Below are 6000 nucleotides of genomic sequence, written 5' to 3'. Positions count from 1 at the left end.
GAGTCATCCTCGATCAAACACTTCATCCACACAAAACTTCACAGAAAACTCGGTAAGATCCGTTAGTATAATAAAGCAAATCACTACTCTAAGTACTGTTGCAAACCAATTCATATTTTATTTTTGCATTGTGTCTAATGTAATATAGCTTTTCCATGGCTTAATCCACTGATCGAAATTGATAGATTCATCAAAACAAGCAAACTATGCATCAAAAACAGAATCTGTCAAAAACAGAACAGTTTGTAGCAATCTGAACATTCACCATACTTTTGGTACCCCAAAAATTCTACCACAATTAGGAAAAATAAACAATTTTTACAGAAAGACAGTGCAAAAAGAATCAGAACCAATTGACGTTCCAGTTAAAAATGTAAAATCGCGCACTACAGTCAAAGTTTCTGTCCTGCACCGTACAAACCAACAAGCATTGTAAACATCCTAAAGGCGAACTTTGGCACATCTATTATCTATTATCTATTATCTATTATCTATTATTTAATTAAAACAAGAGGCAAACAAGCCATTACGTTCGTCCACATAGATTAAATTATCTTAACCATAAATTTTAGAGATTAACGGTTGAGATATAAAAGATGCATCGTTACACACAAATATGACCACGGACAAATATTTTGACATGGCACGTACTAATTGTTCAACACATGTTTGGTTAACACGTATGTCTTTCTCCGGGCAAAAAAAACGCATATGTCTTTCTACTAAAAAGGGTGGGCAGCAATCAGACTAGACTACGTTTTGCTATACTATAAAAGGAGACTACCTTAGGTTGCTATTGCAAAGTACGGCAACAAAAAAGAAGTTCAGCAGCTAACTAGGAAAGAGTCCAATTCGGAAGGAGGAATAACAAGAGTCGGACCGTAGCAACCCCGTCGAAACAAAAGGAGCGGGCTCTAATTAAAAAAAGCGTCCGAGAACAGTACATGTTGGCGCCGATGTCCAGTATATTTCAGTAAAGTATAATCAATCTGGACTCCTCATTTTTCTGCGGTAAAAAAATAATAGTATGTACTCCTGCTTTTTTTTTAACTGGTCTATACTTCTACTAAGTGATCCAAGTTGGTATAACAAAATTTTTCTACCCAGACTAAAAAAATAGATTTGAGAAAAAGAGAGTTAACGGTTGAGATTTAGAATATATATAATAACATTACATATACGTATAGTCACGTATAAAAAACTGGCACGACACGTAACAGTTTAACACGTCTTTCATCCAATTCATGTTCCTTTTCTGCAAAAAAAAAAAAAAAAATCGTCCGAGAACCATAGACGTATGTTGGCATTGTATAGTACGCCAGGCAACTTTAAGGAAAGGAGGAGTCCGATCATCCCGCACAATAAAGAAGAGTCCAACCTAAATACTCTGACTGTTACTAACATGTACGTACCCATAATTAGAAAAACAAAGTAAGCGTGAAAAAACGTACGATTAGTACTTCCTCTGTTTCTATTTACTCTGCATATTAGAGTTGACTGAAGTCAAGCTTGATAAGAATATAAATATTTATGATAACAAATCTATATGATGCGAAGGTACGTTTAATAATGAATCTAATAGTATTTACATGTTATTATACATGTTAATATTTTTGTCTATAAACTTTCTCAAAGTTTATAAAGCTTGATTTTGATCAAAACTTATATGCGGAGTAAATAAAAACGAAGGGAGTATATGCACATCGTCGTACATGCAAATAAACGATTTAGACTACTACCATCGAGCACATGAGGCTCCAACACTCCACCATGCATATCATAAAGCAAATAATTGCGTGTATCGAAAAAGGCTAAAATAATTGCCACGCAATTCTGATGGGATCGTTATTATACTAGAAAATAAAATTAGTGCCATGTTTAATTGCAACCGTGCTTGCTTAAAAAAATGCAATCGTGTGGCAAGTTAAGAAAGAGACCAGACCTACACCATTAGAATTCATCAATCACATTTCCCTTTCTTATGTGTACATGCACTGGCTACCAAATTTTTTTTAACTCAAATTCCCCAATACTAGATCTAAAATCGCTATCCCGTGACCAAGTAATTTAAGAAGAAATATATTTTGGAAAAGGAATACATGTATAAATTTTGCAGCACTAAATAATTAGAAAAACATTTTCGTTCTCAGACGAACCTGCATTAAGTATATGAATTTCTAATTGAAAGTTATGTTTTCAAGGAAACTCTGTTTGAAATCCTTATAAACCAAGTCGTGAATAAAATATCCTTTTAGTTTCTTATTATGCATACAAGATGGCTCTTTACATATATATATATATATATATATATATATATATATATATATATATATATATATATATATATATAGGCAACATATTTCGTGAATCCAATACCTATCGTGTGTCCGTGTGTCCGTTCCGTTTCAACCCCACTATCTTAATCCTGAGCCTTCCGTGCAACCAAGAGACTAATTGTACTTAGCCGCCCGCTTTGTAACTTAACAACCAGTTTTATTCACAAAAAACCCCCTATAGCCTCTGACGCAAGACTCCCCAGACTGCTTCTCTACGTCGTGCGCCGCCGCCGCCGCCATCGTGTGCCTCCGATATCTGTCGACTCAATCCCGACGTCCGCGGGCACCCACCAGATGCAGGTACTGCCCCATGCCAGTCTTGTACGTGGTCCTCTGCTCCCATGTATCAACACGAACCTGGCAACCATCGCCCCATGCATGTTGTTCCCCGATCTAGACATATCTTCTCTATAACTTGCAATACTTCTCTGCAGTGGCAACTACAGATGAGCGACTAGCAAGTAGCACAACATCAGTCTCCATCAGCAACACAAGGGCATCAAAAGTTTCAGGTAAAACAGCACACAAATCCAGTCCTTGTGTATACACGTGTGTGTGTGTTTGTAGGTTGAAAAGCTAATCATGTGGCCATGTGTGTGCAGTATGGATCCAATCAACAACCTTCAAATGCATATGAGCCATGGAGGATTTAATACACCCAAAAAGAATACAGACATGCCTCTCTTTGTAAGTTCAGTTTGCGCTAACAACTGAAACTATGCATGAAGTGCTTATTCCGGTTTATTGTTGATGTTGCAGTCTTCGTCTTTTACACCTGAATGTGATGAGCATTTGAAGCCTAAAGTGGGTATGACATTTGAAGGAGTAGAGGCAGTGGAGAAGTTCTACAAGGCATATGCACATGAATCAGGTTTTGGTGTTCGTATCGGACAGCAGAAAAAGATTGAGAATAAGGTGGTCCGGACAAAGCGTTTCATGTGTAATAGGGAAGGATTCAAGTCGAAAGATTGCAAGGAGATAGTCGTAATTGTCCGAGCAAAAAAGGAAATGGGAGTGTGATTCTGCAAGATATGCAGCTAAATGGTGCTTCCTGATACAGTCCAAGCAAAGAATGATTTTATCTATGTTATCATGTACACTTTGATGTACTAAATTCATGTAATGAACAAGAATTTGCGTTGTGTTGAATTAAACTTGACTTGATTTCTGACAAGTTTGATGCTTGTCAAATTCCTAAAGAATAAAGAACATATTCAGTCTTTCTACCAGCTATGCAAGCATGAGTAATTTCTGGTTTTTATGAAAACTTGCAATGTTGTGTAGTGCCAATACATGGATGTCTGTTTCCTCTTTATTTTTGGTCAGACTTGCATCGTCCAGGAGCACAAAAATTGGACATATAGCCATCCCAAGCCACTTCTGTAGTCACCTATTTTTCCAACGCACAACTGAATTACTCACTGGACTTTTTGGCAACAGCAAATACAATATTGTTTACCAAACGACAGGCAAATTAAACAAGGAAAAGCTCAACCAAAGCCCCTAATCTGAACCAGCCATTCCCATTCATTATCCTGCAAATATCGATACAGTTTACTGATACGACATTGCACTAGAAATATGCATGTCACTCGGCCAAATACAACAGGGCAGTAGTTGCACTAGCGGGCGGCTAAATGTAAATCTTCAGGAAACACTTTCACAGTGACTTGTTGCTTATACTAGTATGTATCTCAAAACTGTACAATGCTGTCACAGGGCACTTTCTGTAAGTCAAAAGGTTTACTGAACAAAACATGTTTGACCACATGGTCACTTATTTTTTCCTGATTTAACTGAACTAGTCAGTGATTTTTTGGCAAGAACAAAGAAGGTATAAGCATTGCACTAATGCATCTGGTACATGCTACAACCTACAAGATGCAGGTTCTTCGAAGGAATTACACTAATATGAGCATCACACTAACACTGTAATACACGTGCTACAGACATACAGTCTACAGCTCCCTACGAACGACATTCTACAGCTTTCTATGAAGGAATTGTCGTAGTTGCAGGAGGCCGTGCGGGGGCTGTTGGCCCCTCAGCATAGACGAGTCGTCACAGTCGCGGACCGTCGTCAATTCGCCATGCCTTCACCGTTGCGACGGACGTCCGTACCTTCGTTGCCATCGCCAGTGGCCGCCGGGTACTCGTCGTCGTCGCTGCTTGGTTGCCGTCTCCGTAAGACTTCAAGGGAGTCGTACAGGCCTAGGTTGCCGTCGTAGGAGGCCGTCGGATTCGACTTTAGGTTTTGGAGCAACGGCGGCAGGGATTTGGCAAGAGAAGATCGAGAGGATTTGGGGCGAGATGAAACGACTTGCGGCCTCGACTCAGGATCATGGACGAGAGACTTTAGGGGGGGTGTTTTGCAAAAGAAATCGTTCTCAGGTAGGAAAGCGGGCGGCTAAGTGCAATTAGTCTCTTGGCTGCACGGAAGGCTCAGGATTAAGATCGTGGGGTTGAAACAGAACGGACACACGATAGGTACTGGATTCACGAAATATGTTGCCTTTTCATGGATTTCTATGGAATATCCAATAACTTGGAAAATCTTGAATATTTTATGCAAAAATATTGATTTATGTTCCTTAACAAGGAATACATTGCGCCAGAAGAAAAAGCAACAACATCCTCGAAGGTATCCTCATGCATTTGTTGGCTATATCCACAAAAAATCATAAAACACATAATTCATGTCTATCCTAAAAACTTTCTGAGAAGACATCAAAGAGTGCACATGAGTGGATTAGAGACAAGCAAAAGCATTGATTAATTGTTGTCATAGATGGATCTCAAAGGACTTAGTGAGGCAGAGAGGATCTATTCCGAGAAGAACTAAACAATATATGCATGTACAAATTCACATAAAACATGAGTAAGAAGAATAGTTATATATGCGAATGAGTACCACATGACTATTTTTTTGCAATTGCAATAAATGTGGAAATAAAAAATCATTTGAGTAAGTAACTGACCATTTATGACATGCTGAACATTATAGGTTTAGGCAAATGAAATTTGCATGAGTGGATAAACTGAAAATATGATAAATTGATCGAGCTAGGGAGAACATTTAGGAATGCTAATTTTCTTATCAAGATTTTTATCAATATATTTAAAAATGCACATAAATTCTAGCCGCGCAAATGCGCGGGAAACACCGCTAGTTATTTTTATAATACAATGGAATTGTACAAGGGGATAATTATTTTTGATGAAAAGTTTCTGTAATTAAGATTCACAAAGTTTCCGTGAGCATGAACAAAGTTTAAGGCTAGCTCCCACTTCAACAATGCTTGTTTTTCTCACTTTCACTTTCCTTTTTGAAAAGTTTTGGGTTCCCCTCTTTAATTTTTTTTGTTTTTAAACTATATAAAAGCACTCAACAAAAATAAATGACTCTCTAAAACTTCCGGGTCGTCTCCTTGGCAGCGCTTTTTTTAAAGCCATTAAGCTAGGCATATAGTGCTCAAGTAATGAATCCACCTGGATCCCAAGGTATATCAAAGCCAATTTTAATTAACAATGATTTGTAATTTAGTAGTGAGCACAAAGTAACATATATCATGTAATGACGAAGTCTAACTCTCTTCCTATGCATCGGCATGTCATAAAAGAACAATTCATGCACACATAGTAAAGGTCAATGCATAGTATAAGC

The 6000-nt window shown here is 37.8% G+C and overlaps 1 long non-coding RNA gene across 1 annotated transcript; it reads left to right on the top strand.

The window, feature by feature from the left end:
• Positions 1 to 2364: 2364 nt before the first annotated feature.
• Positions 2365 to 3560, top strand: LOC119367434. Its single transcript, XR_005176302.1, has 4 exons — positions 2365 to 2636; positions 2771 to 2848; positions 2939 to 3023; positions 3096 to 3560. It is a non-coding gene; the product is annotated as an uncharacterized LOC119367434 (long non-coding RNA).
• The last annotated feature ends 2440 nt before the right edge of the window (positions 3561 to 6000 follow it).

Source organism: Triticum dicoccoides, chromosome 2B, assembly GCF_002162155.2.
Source record: "Triticum dicoccoides isolate Atlit2015 ecotype Zavitan chromosome 2B, WEW_v2.0, whole genome shotgun sequence".
NCBI classification, from domain to species: Eukaryota; Viridiplantae; Streptophyta; class Magnoliopsida; order Poales; family Poaceae; genus Triticum; species Triticum dicoccoides.
Note: the sequence above shows the minus strand (reverse complement) of the source record. Positions and strands in the feature narration are given on the sequence as shown.